The following is an 18,578-nucleotide window of genomic DNA, read 5'->3' on the forward strand; positions in this document are numbered from 1 at the left end:
CAAAACACGTGCACAAATATAAGAATACACCTTTTAACGCGAAGACCGAAGCAAACGTAAGGAGATAGAACGGTCTGTTTTGACGGCTGAAATTATGCGCTGTCATTACACCCGCATGATTGGATCTGATAATGTGCAATTCCAACTTGGGTAGTGCATTTACATCTATTATATATCCCTAATTAAGATTAAAAAAAACACTACAAAAAGAAACAACCCCAGAAGCAAAACCGGAAATAAGTGGATCCTGGTACTGTAAATCGGCAGTTGATGGGGTGCGTAATAATTATGATGATTTTTCTGGCTCTCAGTCGCTCGTATTGGGTGGTGCATGAATGTCGTGCCGATTTCCCTGGCAATTACCGCAGGGAGGCGTTTCGCCCAGACGATCGAAGCAAGAACCTCCCAGAGGTCAATTTTCGTTTTTCGTCCTTGGCCTTCTACGATGCTGTGCACTGCCTCCAATATTTGGGCTTCTGAGGGGCAACTTTTTGTTCTGATCGTTTACAAAATGATCTCCTAAATGGTCCTACTTTCTAAAAACACCCGTGCGTCTGTTTCTATTTTCAACTTTACCAAGCCCAAATCTAACAAACAAGCGAAAAAGAAGTAGGTGTCATTCCACAAAGCATAACGTAACACTTTCGACGTCAATGTGCGTGGATAATGTGCATACCATAGTCCTTGATCAAACGTGTCGTTTCAAATCTTGTCCAATAACGCTGCTCTTTTGTTGCAAGCATCAGAGAGTGTGCCTTCCTGTGCTTTGAGAAGCAGATGCGAAACATTCTCTGAAGTACGAGGTACATACGGGCACTACCTCATAAGTGCGTTAAAAATACCAATAATCGAGTTTCCTTTCTTTATTGTTTTTAACAGGCGAGTAAAACGCGCCTTGTTACACTTTAATAAAAATGCGGCCTCAGTGACAAGTGTGATGAAGTCGCTTTTGCCTCAGGAACTGCAAAATAATTTGAGAGCGAAAAAAGTTGCACTTCTTTGCTGCTGCCAAAGTTTATTCATTCGACCTAAAGGATATTCAGTTCGCATCTTGAAAAGTTGAAAAAAGCCTAGTATACTTACTGAAGCACAAGCTTTCTTCATGCTCTGCAATGTGTACACTAGAAACTGACAGTCTTCCTGCCTATCCTCCACATACATTTTAGGCGTAGTCATTGCAATCCTCATTTTGACGTAGTAGTGTATGTATCTCCACAGCGTAATGTCACCCCATACGGCTCAGGAATTGGTGTCCGTCATACCATGGCGGACAGTGGAGTTCAAGCTCTGTCGAAATTGCTTTGGCAGAAACCAGCGATTTTTAACAAAGCCTGGTTTTACAGCTTATGTCCTCTACATTTAGACATTGCTTATGTTGAAGCTTGAGCTAGTTGGTGTGACATATCTACAAGGTTAAAACAGCACAAACGGCGAAGGACAAAAGGTAGGACACATATACCGCGCTGTGTATGTGTCCTTGTACTTCTCCCTCGTCGTTCGAGCTTTTTTAACCTTTTAAAAATAATCCTCTACATCGCTTACCTCACCATCTGGCTTTGATGAACTCTGGCGGTGTGAAACTACGACTTTAACTGATTGTAGAGCAGGGCATAAACCCTGCTGAACAAAGAAATCGAAAATACGCAGGCGAGCTGGTAAATTAACTAAAAACCCAAACTTTTAATATACAAAACAAACAGAAAATAAAAAGACCGTCCCAAATTTGAGATAGTGTGCATATTTGTCGTTTTTTATATGTATTTCCAGTTTTGGATTTTGTCACTATAAACACCGCTCAGTTACCTTAGAATGTTCTCTAATTGTTACATTCCATTTCACTTCAAGTGGAGCGCACCAAAAGCTACGAGTGAGTGCTCTGGGCTTTCCGCACCCTCGTTAACGTGCACGCTCGCTCGTCCAATGCAAGCATCGTTCACGGCATCATGCTCGTGCTTGTACCCAAGGCGTCGCTCGAACATAAAGTGAGACAAGCTATACACCTTTGCAAGTGGGATCCCGGCTTAACCTCGAACCGCGCGCCAAGGTGAGGCGGACCTACTCTCCAGCCAGGACGTTCGCTGGTTGTCGTACAATGTTGCCAAGCGTCTCTCGCCGAAGCGTACACCACTGAGCGCAGAAAGAAATTTAAAAAAAAATAATTATAAAACGTACACGTGTCGTATTCGACAGCGAAATAGCAAGGACAATTAAATAAAATGCCTAAAGCGGTAACAAATCGAAAATTTTCAAAAAGATCGAAAGTCTCAAGGCGCTCTCTTCAGAATGCGCCAAAAGTCGCATGGCCTTTGCATCAACGATGGCTGCGCTCGCGGCAGCTCTGGCTTCCACAACATGCAGGAACAGAGGCTGCGATCGTTGTAAACTCAGCTCCAACCCTGAAAGATGCCCCGTCCTACAATATGTGACGCTACGATTCTGTGTGGATACCTCCTCCTGCGTTCCGAGACAGTAAGTGTGCCGCTAACGTAAGCCATCGGCGATGCAGCAAACGGCACCATCTCGTCATCGCGCACCCCAGTGACGTGCCCCTGGCGCACCCCAGCATGGCGGAAACGGTACGGGGCGCCAACATCGCTCAAAATGACAGCGCACAGGAGCCTTTCTTGCAAACGTGTATATAGGGTGTGAAGCAAATAAAATCAGTAGACGTTTGTCTTCAATTTTTACCTCAGACGAATTTGCAAATGGTTATGATTGGTGCACCAGGGGGCTGAAAAAGCAAGAAATCGCCACTCCTGCTCTTAGAAGTTGTGATTGAGAGCGATAAGATTTGCGCCGGTGTTCTGCGAGCGTAGAGATATTGAGAAATCTTTTTTGCTCCGCTTAGGGTATCACCAAATGAAGCGCGAAGGATCTTCCAGAGTAAAAGCACGCTAACAGTTTGTGAACGAGCCAAATAGCGAGCCAAATTAAACGAGCTAATTAAAAAAGAGAGGTCTGTTATTGCACTTTTTGTTTGAAAAATATAAGACAACAAATCACAACTATAATGGTATACAAGCATGCCTGCGAATGGTGAAGCTCAGGATAAGAATAGACTAAAGAAATTCGACGTGCGCAGGGACAGGAACATGTTTCGTTGGCCCATCGTCCTTGCAGATATCGGATTTTTATATCTAATTATAGTATCAGGTTTGCCATTCAATTGTTTCTCTGTAGTAGGCGGTTCTTGTGTTCTGCTAAAAATTTATATAAAACCTTATTCGTATGTGTAAGAGACATACCGCCACTCGCCAAATAGAAAATCCCAAGATATTCTGCAGCTGTTTTTTTTTTTCAGTTTTGAAAGAGCGGAGGAAGCTGCAATCGGCCTGGCCCTCAACCACGCGTCCGAGTCGTTACGCACCATAATCTGTGGCTCCAAGACGGCCATTCTCGGCTTCAGCTCAGGTCGCGTCTCTCGATCAGCAACAAAGCTCCTAACATTGAAATCATCCATCATCCCTCCAGTCACACACCCAATCACATTAATCTGGTCTCCGGCTCATCAGGGGGTCGGTGGTAACGAGGCGGCCCACGCCGCGGCCCGAGATGCGACTCGCCGGGCCGGGACATGCGGGGCGGTCGGCGTGGCCATTCCGATTGCTAACGAGCCGAGAGATATCCCATGGCATAAGGAACCGCTTCGTGGTTTTCATGACATTACACAACACTACAGATTACAGCGCCAGATATACCCACCACCACATAAGTCACTCAACAGACGCCAACAAGTATTATGGCGACAACTTCAGACGAATACTCTTCCTAACCCCGCGACACTCAGACACTACCTCCCGGATCTATACAAGGCCCGATGCACCAAGTGCTATGATCCAACAAAGGACGCCGACGAATACAACAAGGCCACGATCGAACATATATTCTGGTCCTGCCCGGCCGATCCCCCACCGTCTTCCCTCACACGACATTTGACACAACCAGACACTCAGTGGACGACCCTGCTGCTCAGCTCCGACTGCGTTATTCAACTCGCTGCGGTCACAAGAGCCGAGCAAGTCGCCGCCCGGCCCAGTCCGTCCGGCCACTCTGCAGGGGAGGCACCACGCCGGCCGTAGGAGAAGGAACCCACGTTCTGGATCTTATGAAGCTTTTATAAAGTTTATTCTCTCTCTCTCTCTCAGTTTTGAAAGGGCAGGCATAGAAAACATCACGTGAGAACTAAAAAGAAAAGAGAGCGGATGTTTGCGAGAGCTTCTGAGCCCGCCGGCAATACGAAGGTGAACACCTTACCTGGTTTCTTTTCTGTTTTACGGCTCCCTAAAGCTATATTAACTCTCAACATCTCAAATGGTTCGTGGCTTGGGGGTCTAAACTTTGCGTTCTGGCCCTCTACTGGAACAGAGCTTGTTCCAAAACTTGCAGGAGCATCAAAAGAAACAAAGAGGGCTGTTCACCTTCATATCGCTCTCGGGTGTACATCATTTCCGCCGCTGGAACACACTCGCTCCTGCGTAGGAAGTGGGACTCGCCATGGACTGACGTTTTACTCCGGTGTCGGTGCTAAGACGCATTAACTGGTGCTTAGCGAACGTACGCGCGAGTACGTTCTTTCCGAAGATTGCACACCCGAAGGGGCAAGTGGCGTAAATCTCCGGCAAAGACGAGGAAAAGGACTACAAAAGAAAGCTGGAAGAACCTCACGTTCCGCGTAAGGTTAACTTGCACAACAAATCGAGTGTCCCTCGCGGAAGAGTCGTCTTTTGAGCCAGACAAATTTGCTCCCCTACTCTGTCGCACAGGTTCTGTGCAGCGCTATCAGAGGTGCAGGCTCCGATGTGTAGCTCTCTAGAACACTTATCTGCACAATCACTCACATAGTCGCATAAGAATAAAATAACTGTAAAGCGACGCGCCTTCGTGGTTACTTTGCTCGCGGCGTATGAAGCCCTGATGGAATAATCGTGCGATGCAAAAGATTGGACAGAAAACTTTATAAATATGCATTTTAATGGCTTAATAACTAGATAATTTAAATAAAATGTTAAAAAGAAATAAAGTGCGCTGTTGTTTTGTGTGTCTGGTCAGTAACACGTTCCTAGAATGCGATGTTACTACCTCATTTTCAGCGAAATCACTGGTTAAAGCACCTATTGACTTTTTTCTTGAATTTCTAGAAACAATACGCATGATACAAGGACGTGTGACTTGTATATAAATAGACAAATCGCCAATCAATAAATCTACTCCCGTAAAACACCGTGAAATTACAAGTGCATAGGATGACAGGTTTAGTGTACCTTTTGAGGAAAAGTGGTTCCGAAATCATTTAAAATTCCAAAAAACTCATCTTTAACAAAAGACAACAGCAAACTAGTTTTAGACATTTCTACAACATCTGCTGTCGTCTAAGAATCAATGGGCCGAACGTTTTTAGCTTTAAACAAAAATAAAACCATCTACTGATTTGACGCTCAACATTGCCACCTAGTGCAAGGATATTGCAAGCCTCTATCTTCGACGTGCATTGGGCAGTAGTGACCCACTACTGCAGGCTACTAGGAGGCTCATCGAAATCGAAAAGGGCAGGGTGGGCATTTCACCGCCACGTTGCGTCAGGTCACGCAACCACCGTCGTCTAGTTTCCAATAGCAAATACACCGTATGAGGAGGAAGTAGTTGAGCGACCTGCACTCTAAGAAATGCCTGCGCGTCTACTTACCCGCAAAGCACTAAAGAGCCAATCTCTGTGATCTGCGAAATCAGCTCAGCAAATGATGAGGCGGAACATCTCTGTAGACCTAAAAATGAAGTCTGCGCAGTGATATTACGCAATGCAAGCATGACTCTTTGCATTGCGTAACGCCACAACGCAGACCTAATTTTAAGGTGTAAACAGATGTTTTTACTCGTCATTCGCTCAGCTAATTTCGTAGATCGCAATGATTGGCTCTTCGAGTGTTTTGAGGGTAAGTAGACGCGCAGGTATTTCTTAGTGTGTGGTACCTCCTCTTCCTCGGGACGCGTTTTTACACGCAGGAGACTGACTTTTAATGCTGATTGGCCTCGTGCTTAGCGCCCATAACCGAGTGTTTTCGCACGTGGGCTGCGCTTCAACAGTCCACAAGCATGTTGGTAAGAGGTGCACATTATCAAATTACTCCCCTAACGGGAGGCCTTCCCGATGCTGACTCTGTTTTTTTTTTTTACATCTTTATTTGTTTGTCTAGGCGCCGTTGCCGTGCATATTTGTTTTTAAAAAAAGCAGTCGAAAAGCTTTTCAACACTATCTAATCAAGGAAGAACGAAACATTTTCGTTTTGAATAATACCACCAAGAGCGTCCCAGCGTTAACTTCAAGGTAGCATATGACATCGTGTTATACGGTTATGTGTTTAGAAGATGACGAGCGTGTCTACCACATTTTTTGGCGGATTTGTTGGCGGCGGCCGTACGACTCCTACCTTTCAGCAAGAGCTCGCAATGCTGTTTGAGAAGGTTGAGCCGGCCATTTAGCGGGAGTTAGCCGAGAGAAAGTCGGCGTGCCGCACACGTCGGCAATGTCGTTGACCCCAAACTCCAAAGCGGTAAGCTCGGTGAAGGCCGCTTAGAAAACGTTTTGGTTTTGTGCCTGTAAACTACTTGACGCCTCCTGATGAATAGCAAAGGACGCTGCGATCCATCCGAGCCAATCCAATCCCTTGTGGGCGTCACGTGCCCTTCGGTAGAGGCAGAGCGGCGGGTGCGCGCGGGCTCACGGAGTCACGTGACTCGTTTGGAGCGGTGGCCTGACTGGGATGTTTCGTAGCATCCGCTGCGGTCCATCGTCACGTGTAACGGAGTGTATGAGCCCAGAGCGGTGGTGCGACGAGACGCCGGTAACGGGAAGAATGCATTGCGCGTCAGCGTGACCAGAGGGATGACATCGTTGCGCAATTCCTAGACGTCTAGGCGCCTCTCATCGACGTTTTCTCTCATTAATATTGCCTGGAGAAGCGCGGGGCGTACAATAATTAGCGAATGCCCATTCCATACTTCCCACCTTTCCAGAAAAGAAAATATATCACCCATAACAAAATTTGTGTACTGCGCACGTGATCCTTGGTTTATTCATTTTGCTGGGGTGATTCGGAAAAGAAGCTGGGAGCCTTAGCAGGCGCGTGTGCTTTCCTGAAGGTTAACCCCAACATAAATGAGACGAGCGCACGTTTGGCCTCCACAAAATGAGCAACGCACTGTTGGCCGCAATACCCCAGCATGCAGGAGTGCGCTCAAATATACTGGGAATAAAACGAAGCTGTATTATTTCAGGGGTAGCGTATCTTCCGCAGCGCTCTCAAAGCTTACTTTGCACGAGTGTAAGCGAATGAGGCACAAAGCAGAGGTACACATCGCGACACTGTTAGCGCGAACACGACTTCGGCGCATTTTAGAATTTAACCTCTAAATCGCATTAGCGAGCACAAAATTTTATCGCTTACATTATAGAACTCAATGAGCTCTTTCTGTAGCAATAATAACTTGAAGTACACCCCTTGGTTTCACACAAAAAAAATTAAAAAAAAACCGGCGATCGCTTGTTCGCGCTAACAGTGTCGCGCTCTGTACGTGCGCTGTTAAAACTAAGCTTCCCTTGTTCTAACTAAAATCACTGGATCGATTCAGTGACTTTAATGCTAAATAGGCGCCTAGCCATTATCATGTCTGTCTGCTTGTGTCACAAAGCGTGTTCTAATGCGGGCCTGCCAAAACTACTGCATGCGATTGAACGCGTGGATTGTCAGCCGGAACGCCATGCCTTTCCCAAGGATAGTTTACAAATAGACTGATATCACATCCAGTTTCATTACGCCACCGCTGCCGGCATGCATCATGAGAACTGTAGTTTTCCTGCACGCACGACAACCCCGCCAGGGGTCTGCGCGAGCAGAGCACGGGGCTGCAGGAACTGTCTCTTGAACTTGCTGCAGCCTACTATGAGCTAAATTGAGAACATAATTCGTCGTTATTTGTTTAAACACCATTACACTATTTAGAAGTCTTCTGCCCATTGTGCGATCTCCTCAGCCCAGCACGTGCCTGTTCGTCGCTTCGGAAAACGAGCAAATCGCGCGCCCTCGAACACTGAAAATGAAACTGGCCGGGCACCCTTTTCTGTAAAGTTCTATACAAAGGGATCTTAGTCTGCCGACATCGTTACCCACTGTAGATGAGAAATTTTGCCATTGCAGTACAACTGCTAGCCTGGGGCCTCGGTGCTACTGGGTGATCCACCGTTACTGTGTTCATCACCCAGTGTACACGACCGCACGCCGGCATGACGCTCATCGAGATCGAAACGGGCAGGGGTGGGGACTGAACCGAGGATCGCTGGGTCCTGCAGCGCGGGTTTTTGCTCGACGTGCTCCGAGCTTTAGTGCGCCAGAGCCGTGTATAGAGAGAGTTTGGTCAATGGGAGGCGCGGGCAGAGCCGGGCCGTGCACCAGACGCATAAAGAAAGCTTAACATGCTCAAAATAAAAAAAGAGTCAGATTTATCATTAGTTGTTTAAATAGCAGGAGGTTAGTCTGCCAGAACATGGAGACATTTGTTACCCACTGTAGATAAGCAATTTAACCAGTGCAGTAGGACTGCTAGCCTGTGGTCTTTAACGTGCACCACGCAGAAGTGACACACGATCGCGAGTCGGTACAATGTTCATCCAGACAGAAACGGGCAGGGAGGGGGGGGGGGGGGGTTTGAACTCAGGATCCCTGGGTTCTGCAGCACGGGCTTTCGCTCCACGTGCTCCGAGCTGGTGTGCGCTAGCCCACTTGGTGACCGATCCCAGAAGCCGAAAAAAATCCCCTAGCGGTGGTAGCGAGAAACAGTTTTAATCATAGGTATATGGTGCGTTAAATTTAAATGCAGCAACCTTTCATGGTTTAAAATAGAGTGCACGTGATGCTTCGGTCATGATCATGCAGAAAGATTAAAAAAACAAATGTGCAGCTCAACCCTGATTTGCTCGGACAGAGTGTGACCACTCGGACAACGAATTCCCGGCCCTCGGCGCCTGGCGTACGGATTCTGTCGATCGTTCCGTTAGTCGCACTCTTCCACCAAGATTTTGGACGGCCGTGATTGAAACATCACGTGCACCATATTTTCAATAACCGAGAGTTACTCCTATGCAATTATTTAGTATGTTTCTCGCGACCACCGCCAGGGTATTATTTCCGGCTTCTGGTTGCCCAAATTCGAATTCGCGAAGGCGCCTTGGAGCACGCCCAGCCCGCTTTGGGCCGATGGCCAAAAACAGTAACGTTGACCAAGAAAACATGTCAAGCATTCCATCTATGTCTGGTGCACGCCCTGGCTCTGCCCGCGCCTCCCATTGACCAAACTCGGCTCTGTGACTCGCATGTGGCGTCTACGCACCGTTCTGGTGGTCATTCCTGCTTGTCGAGAAAAACATTCGGTAGTGCTACAAGGCACGCTGCAGCAGAGGCTTGCTCAGCAGGAAGGTTACCACAATGGCCGTTGATGCGACGTCAGTGCAGGCAATGTGTAGCGTAGTGGTGACACACCCCGTGCCCATGTTGTCATCAGACGTCAACCGTCAGCACACCTGCCCAGCACACGGCATGCCCCATTTCTATGATAACTGTTTCAGTTAAAACCTTCATTCAATCAGCTATCATGTTCTACTTATCTGATTGTTTTTGTCCTCCCCGCGGAGCAGGGTGAGAAGTAATCAATACAATATACTTAGAAGGGACAAAAAATAGACAGGACGACGTCTTAAAAATATACAATATACTTGTCTATAAAGAGCACTTGGAGGAAATGACAAAATCGCAAGTGTTCTTCAACTTCCAGCTATGGCGGAACATTAAACGTGTCGTGGCCAGTCGTTTTCCTTCTGCTATCGCGCTTTTAAATCAACGCCCTCCTTTTTTTTTTTTTTTGAGGTGTGGGGTGGGTTTGGTATTCTCTTGGAGGTTGCCATGGGTTTTTAGTGATTGAAGTTTAAGGGTATTCGGAGGAAAAATAGACATTTGGTCGTTCCTGTTTAAAGTCCAGGAGTATACACCTTTGCAAGTGGGATCCCGGCTTAACCTCGAACCGCGCGCCAAGGTGAGGCGGACCTGCTCTCCAGCCAGGACGTTCGCTGGTTGTCGTACAATGTTGCCAAGCGTCTCTCGCCGAAGCGTACACCACTGAGCGCAGAAAGAAATTTTAAAAAATAATTATAAAACGTACACGTGTCGTCTTTGACAGCGAAATAGCAAGGACAATTAAATAAAATGGCTAAAGCGGTAACAAATCGAAAATTTTCAAAAAGATCTAAAGTCTCAAGGCGCTCTCTTCAGAATGCGCAAAAAGTCGCATGGCCTTTGCATCAACGATGGCTGCGCTCGCGGCAGCTCTGGCTTCCACAACATGCAGTAACAGAGGCTGCGATCGTTATAAAGTCAGCTCCAACCCTGAAAGATGTCCCGTCCTACAATATGTGACGCTACGATTCTGTGTGGATACCTCCTCCTGCGTTCCGAGACAGTAAGTGTGCCGCTAACGTAAGCCATCGGCGATGCAGCAAACGGCACCATCTTGTCATCGCGCACCCCAGTGACGTGCCCCTGGCGCACCCCAGCATGGCGGAAACGGTAAGGGGCGCCAGCATCGCTCAAAATGGCAGCGCACAGGAGCCTTTCTTGCAAACGTGTTATACACGTTTGCAAGAAAGGCTCCTGTGCGCTGCCATTATGATGAGGTCGCAAGAAAAGCACCATGGAGTTCTAGTTTAATAATACGAAAGAAAAAACGGGAATGTGAATTATGTTTATTCTGAGAGCAACTCGTCTGCTTCTTGTCGTGACGTCAGAACGTTTCCGAGTTCTGAGTGGCTTTGATGAGAGGGTTAGTGGGTAGACCTTAATGGTAGATGCTTTGTGGGCTATGCTTATTAATTTTTTTTTAATATGCCGATAAGAGCTCGGCTTTCTGTCATCATCGAAAACCCTATGCAAGAAGCAGACGAACTTGCGCTCCATATAAATAACAGCTCTTCATATGTTCAGTAACTCCAATTTTTTATTCTATAATTTTACGGGGCTCGTCAGTAGTGGAGATGCATTACCGTTAATTGCCTAACTGCTCCATTTTTTTTTATTTAGTTGCTTATTTTAGCAACACTGCGGCTCTCTGAGGTTCACAGCGATAATGGTACTTCATTGAAATAAAAGAAGGAGGACGAACACAAGACTCTGCCCCCAAAAATATATTTTTACGTGAATTTCAGTCTTGTTTCTACGTACTCCTAAGATAGCTCAGCCTGGAGCTATTGTTTGGAGTGGGAGCAATTGGTGTGTGGTCTATCTCGGCAATGTTTGTTGACGTCTGAACGTAGGAAACATATATTTTACTTACCTGGGAAGTGTTGTATTTGATTGGGCAATGCTACTAACATGGCCGGGAAAAGGGCGTCCTCGGAAGTTACTTGCATAATGCAAACGCAATAACAGCGTTCTTCTCTTCTTAATACTTGTGTGGTACCTTCGGTATGTTCTACAATTATACGGTAGCAGACGACGTCATTCCGAGAGATTTATTGCGCACGCGCCTCGCAGCGCGTGCCTCACCCTTAAACAGAAATAAGGAGACCCACGCCTGCCCTCCAATATGGCCAGAGATTTAGGCAAGATTGAGTATTGTTTTCTCTACAAAATAAATTACGTTGATAACCGAGAAACGGAGACGTCCAGCAACAACAACAACAAAAAAAAAGATCACACCACCGTAAGTGATGGTTTCAATGTTGATCTGCAACGGGCAAACACGTGCCTCAGGGTTCCCCTTCTTGGAATAGTGAACTGCGCAGAGCCACATGTGTGTGTGCGTGACTGTGGGTGTGTGTATTTCGTGTGTTTTTTGTTAGTTTTTTGTCTCGCAGCTTTAGAGCGAGGCCACCTTCCAAACATTAGCGCGCTATTAAGCGACGCGGAATAGTCCCCGGTATGTTTTCTACCTGCCCGTTCATCTCATTCTGGATCCCAGGCACGCACCGACTCCGACTTGACACTCAGCGCCTTCAAGTTCAAGGATGTCACAAATTATCTTCCCGCAAGTCTTTATTCTCTTTGTGCGGCTCTTTCGTATTCTTTCATTTTGTTGCTTCAGGTATCTTTTTTTCTTCTTCTTTTCTTAAAGCGCCACTGATGAGCGTTGAGAGCAGCGGCATTTGCCCTTATAGACTAGCTGAAAGCCTCATGATCGTGCGTACGTCTTAGATCACGTGAAGAAAGTTATAGCATCGCATATAATCCTAGGCCGGTGCCGCCCTCGAGGGGATTCCCCGTCAAGTCATTTAATTTTGTCGCAGCACTGCATGCGGCTACATGGGAACCAGCAAAAATGGACTTAATATATCGTGCGGGAAGCCAGTATATGTTTCTATTCTCGGAGTCTTCTTAGAAATGTATACATACACGTAAACAGACTTATACGCTTGTTTGGGACGCTCGTTTACATAGTGGTTTCGAATCGTTCCGAAGGCGGAAAGAGTTTAGAATTATTAAAATTGGCGATAAAAGGTCAAGATGTTATGATAAAAACTCCTTATACCGCTGTTTTATCGACATGTTAAAGGCTTTCAGAACTATCTCCTCTAAAGCATCGGCGTCCCAGTGGTTGCACGCAGGTGGACACACGGAGAGCCGAGATTGCTAGTTGATTCGACGATTCTTTAAAGCAGTTTGTTTTGAAGGCCATCGAAGTGCCCGTAGAACCGGGCAATTAGTGTCTAAAAACAAAACAACAGTTTTGGGACTATACACACAAAATTGCTTTACATCTTCTATTTCATTTTTTTAGATCTTTTAGACAATGCAGATTGCATGCAGCATCAAAGCAAAAAACCAAATAGTCTGACGAGGCCTCGATGCCGCTCTATAGTAGAAATACAAGAATAGTTACTGCCGACAACGAAACAAAATATCAAAGAAAGTTCGAATAAAATCTCAAACTTCTGTACTAACAATGGTATGACAACAACAAATGAACGAATAAAAAATACCGCGAATAACACCTCGCTGACGAACAAATGATACCAAACACTCACTTCAATTTTTATTTTATTTTTTCTTTATGGTTCTATTCCTGTCAACGTTTTTTCAGTATTCATTTAAATCTGTTTATTGAAGTACTAGGTGTGATAAGATTTTCAAGAACACTAGACGTATTATGCCTGATTCACATGGTGCGAATTTGCCTGCGATTTCGCAATTGCGACGCCGTTCTTGCGGCACAACGCAGTTGCGGTGCGAATTCGACTAGTTCGCGACTGCGTATTTTGCCAAACTTTCCTTGCGAACGGCCGCTCTTGCGAAGGGGAGGGACAGCCAACCAAACGCGGCTCGTGAAAGACGTCACGGTGGTCATAGCAACGTGGGAATCAAAAATACGAAAAATGCGTCACCTACGTCGTCGTCTTCAAAATTGGCTGCGGGGGTGTCTCGGAGACAGATATGCACCAAAAGCAATTGCGCCATGTCGCAGGAACGTTGGCGGAACCCGCGCTTACCGTGCTCGCCGCCATCTTCTGGTCGATGGCAATGCGGCTTTCCTCATGTCGCCCATGTTTGTATTTAGTTTAGAGGTCCTGATAACAGTTTCTTAGACACCAGAAATAAAGTCATGGGTCTAATTATTCGTTCTAAACAGTTAAAATGGATATAAAAAGCGTGTTCTCGATGTGAACACGTGACAATGCAGTTGGTTTCGTTTTTGCTTCAACCTTCAACTGCAAGCGATCTGGCCACGGCGCAAGCGCAACGCCGATGTACGCTGGAAGCAAGCGCCGGTTGGCTTTCATCGTAAACCGGAGACACGGAAAAATAAAAAAAAGGACAAAACAACAACAAGTCTCTCACTTGTTGTTGTTTTGTCCGTTTTTTTTTATTTTTTCGTGTCTCCGGTTTACGATGGAAGTTCTTCACCAGCTCGCCTGTGCTCTTACCCTTTCTTGGTTGGCTTTCCTTGTTTTTGTTTGACCGGAGTGAAGTGTTGGGCGGATGTCCGGATGTCCTTCACAAACTTATATAAAAAATGCTTTGCGCAAGGATCATTTTCATTTATTATTGTATAAGTAATGACAAAATCCCAATAATTTGTTTCCCTATCTGATTCAAGCTAGTCGGACTGCTCATAACACTGGTCAAGCAAGAAAATAACAAAAATGAACTTTTTCATGACCGGTTTAAGAGTTATTGTTAACATATCGTTATTTATTGCAACGGACTAACAATATAGATTTTGCCTCCATACTTTTTAAATGCAAACAATTCTAACACACGGCTGTCCATTGCGCCGTGTTTTGTGTATTCTTCTATAAATCTGTAATGGTCAGCGACCAAAGAGCTGGCCCGCACATGTCAAGCTTATATGCGCCGCGGGGAGAAATGGGTATCGAGTAGGAAGTGTCGGGCGTGTCGGGCGTAGTGTCGGTTGTTGTGTTTGTGTATATGTCGGTGCTGTGTAGCTGTGTGCTGTGTTGCCTGCGTTGTATGTAGGGTTGCTGTGTGGTCGTGGTCGTTCGCAGTGTTAACAGACTCGCCTTTTTTTTAAATAAAAACAGGCTGCTAGAAATCTCGATAGGTGGCGCAAGTTACCGCCCGATACTAAATAGTTTGCTCAAGTTCTTTATCCATGTAAGTTTTTTGTTTCATTCGTTTTTTTGTTTCTTTTTTTGTTTAGCGGTTTGTTGAAGCTACCGACGCCGCCGACCGCCGACAACGCACGTACGTACCTTTGCAAGTAGTTACGTCCGACGCTTGGAGACTTTACAGTGTATAAAAGACATCGAACGAGAACTAACGCGCCCTGTGTGCTTTCAATTCGGCTGAAAGGCGTGCGGCTCGCTGGGCTCGTCTCTCGCCTGTTCTCGGCCGCTGGCCGCCATGTTTCATAAGGAACACGCTCAAAACGGTTTTACGGAAGGCAGACACGGTGTAGCGTGTTAAGTTTACACAGCACCTCATGTGTAGACGAAAAACACAGATGGCCTCGTGTAAAACGAACACGTTTCGACGTGTCCGCTATGGGACAACGGTTTACACGTCTGGGCGTGTTATTTTTGCTAACAGTGTACTTACGAGGACCTCGTCGGAACCCTCCAAGTGAGGAAGCTCCTCCCCCTCTGGAATCTTATCCGCCTCTGCCTCCTCAAGATTCACCAGGCTTGACATCCTCTCAACAGCAGCCGCAGAAGAGCATCAAGAAAAACAAGAAAAAGCTGGCTGCTTCGAATGAGCAAGCGGTGACACAGAACGTGTCGGCTAGTGAGCCATCGCATACTCGACAGACGACAAGCACTCCTGCGCCACCTCCACCGGCCGGCAAGCGCACATACACCGACGCAGCCACTCGTGCTACTCCAGTTCAGAAGCCGTCGTTTACTGTCTTCGGCTCGATGACGGTCAGCGACATAATAAGTATTGAATTTTCTATCATTCGAAACTCGATTTCCCAACTGGCATCCGGCACCTTTAAGAACATAATTGAAGGACTTTTGGTTTTTGAACCTGCGATCACAGCATTGTTGAGTAGCTCGTGCCAATCTACTGGCTAATTTCCTCTCTCTTGAAGATAATGTGAAACAAGCGACAGTATTCTAGTGGAATGCAAGAGGGTTAAGTTCACGTTCTTCTGACTTCCGACAGTTCATTTTCAATTATAAGTTTCCGACTTTGGCTGTTAGTGAGTCACGTGTACCAACAGATTTTCGTCTTTCTGGATATCAGGTTTTTCAGTCGAGTCGAGAGTCTGGTCCTAGTCGCGTATTTGTCGCAGTTCGAAAAGACTTAACATGACATAACTTCACACATAACATTTCATCACACCCAAGCAATGATTATGTCAGCGTAACCGTTAGTATGGGGAGGCTTTCATTCAATGTGATCGCTGCATATATTGCTCCATCATGTACCTTCAATGTCGACAGATTGAATAACATCGTAAGGCAGTGTCCTCTCCCTATAGTAATGACCGGTGACTTTAATGTGCATAATCCAGCTTGGGGTAACGCAAGAACAACACGCCGTGGAAGAGAACTTCTAAATTTGGTGGATGAACACGATTTCTGCGTCCTAAATGACGGGACACCTACCAATGTTCGTGGCACCCGATGCAGCAGCTGTCTCGACGTCTCATTTATGTCATGTGAACTAGTATCTCGAGCGTCCTGGTTCACAGATGTCGAGACCCATGGTAGTGACCACACACCAACTTATATCACATTACATGGCCTAGAACCCAAAGTTCACCGAAACCTGATTTCGTACATTGATTGGACGTCCTTTATAGAGAACGGTGAATTAAAGCTGAGAGACACGAGTACATACAATGAGTTCATTTCCACCGTTCAGCAGTCAGTAACTGAGTGCAAGCGGAACGTGCATTTCCCTTCTTTGCGCACAGAGGTAGGTGGCGAATATGAGCGTCTATGTGCCGTCCGGCGGCGTGTAGAACGACAAGCACGGCGCACTAAACTACCTGACGACGTTCGAATTGATAGGCGAACTCAAAAACATATCCGCCGTCACTTACACAAGCTCGCTAGAAAGAAGTGGAGAGCGCGTTGTGCTTCTTTTGATCCACGTGCTCCCATGAGACAAATATGGCATATTGCACGGGACTTGCGGTCCACACCGCAGCAAAGATCGCCATTCAATGCCCTCTCAATATTCTTGCGAAGGTCACTCTTGGATATTGCAGAGGATTATTGCGCTTTATTAATGGATCTGCCGGCAGTGACCAGCGCGAGTCCACCAATCGTGGACACTGAAAATTCCCCTGACCAATTCTCCACCGAGATTGATGTTATCTTTATTCTTAAGAACTTGATCAAGCTCTAGCGTCACTTAATTACTCTTCTTCACCTGGATCAGATGGAATTACCAATGGCACGCTGGTACACCTTGGACATGAAGGCAGCCAGCGTTTCTTAGACATATTCAATGATCCCTGGGTCACTGGCAACGTTCCGCAAGAGTGGAAACTAGCCAGAATTGTGCCTGTACTCAAGATTGGCAAATCTCCCTTGGATATGAAGTTTTATAGGCCCATTACACTGACAAGTTGCATCGGAAAATGCATGGAGCGCGTGATTCTCTCACGTCTAGAATGTTTTTTAGAATCGAAGTCAATGTATCCCAAAACAATGACTGGCTTCAGACAGGGTCGAAGTTCCATCGATAACGTTATGGATCAAGTTACACACGTTGAAGATCAAAAACTTCGTGGGAAAATAACAACAGGAGTGTTTCTGGATGTACGAGGTGCTTTCTACACTGTAACACATACCGCTGTTTTACAAAGTCTTCGAACGGTCGGTATTGTTCGTCGGTCGTCTTTATCACTAGATAGCTGATTACCTACTTAACAGAGCGATCTTCATGCGCACGAAAGAAGGAGATATAACACAACACGTGCTAAAGAAAGGAGTACTTCAAGGTGGGGTTTTAAGTCCTGTGCTCTTCAACATAGCTCTTATTGGTCTTACTGAGATGGGCTGAATATCCACTGGCATCACAACTTACGCCGACGACATTTGTATTTGGACATCTACAATTTCCTTTAAAACCATACATACTCGACTACTTTATACACTCATTAACGTATCTCAGTGTCTTGCAATGCGCGGGCTTGAAATATTCCCTAAAAAGTCTGCCGCTATTGCCTTCACACGGATGAAAATGAATCGATACCTGTTAATAGTGAATGGTGCTAAAATACCGTATGTCTCATCTCACAAATTTCTTGGAATTTTTATCGACCGCGGCCTAACATGGAATCCCCAGTTAGCTCACCTGAAAGTGAAGTTGTCTACATTTCCTAACCTTGGCCGGTTTATAAGTGGAACAACGTGGGGAACTTCGACACGTGCCCTTCCTCGCCTGTATAATAGGTTATTTGTTCGAATTCTTCGTTACTGCCTTCCTGTAATGCATGGCCTCTCTCCTACTAACATTAAGAAGCTACACTTGCTACAATTACAGGCAATCAGAGTTTGTCCAGGAGTTCCTAAATGTACATCCACCAAAGACACAATTGCAAAGTCCCACTGTCTTTCCGTAACAGCTCTACGTACGCAGGAAACTTTTTGAAATCATATGCGTCATCTTACAAGACGCCAAGCCCATCACTTAGCGGACATCCCGGAAAGGTGCTTCTCCAGCCGCATTGCACAAGAGATCCTTGATCACACGCACATTCTTCCAACATTTTTTGAGCGATGCAATTTACTCTCTACTCCTCCGTGGTGATTACCTCGAATTAAGATCTACAGCACTATTTCGGGTATTACAAAGAAATCAATGCTCCCCGCTGTAGCTCTTCGACAGCTCTCTTTATCTTACATTCATTTTGAACACTTATCTTCATGTCACATTTACACTGACGCGTCCACAACGCTCAATCAGTCCTCGATCAGTATGGTATTTCCCGCACATTCCTTAAAAAATGGTTATAACCGCTCCCATACTATGTCGTCCACAGCTTCCGAGCTGGTCACTATTCGTGAAGCGATGAGATATATTCTAACAATTCCTCCTCGACCTGGGACAATAATTACAGAC

This window comes from Ixodes scapularis, unplaced genomic scaffold (genome assembly GCF_016920785.2).
Source record: "Ixodes scapularis isolate PalLabHiFi unplaced genomic scaffold, ASM1692078v2 PGA_scaffold2__306_contigs__length_199485367, whole genome shotgun sequence".
Taxonomy (NCBI): domain Eukaryota; kingdom Metazoa; phylum Arthropoda; class Arachnida; order Ixodida; family Ixodidae; genus Ixodes; species Ixodes scapularis.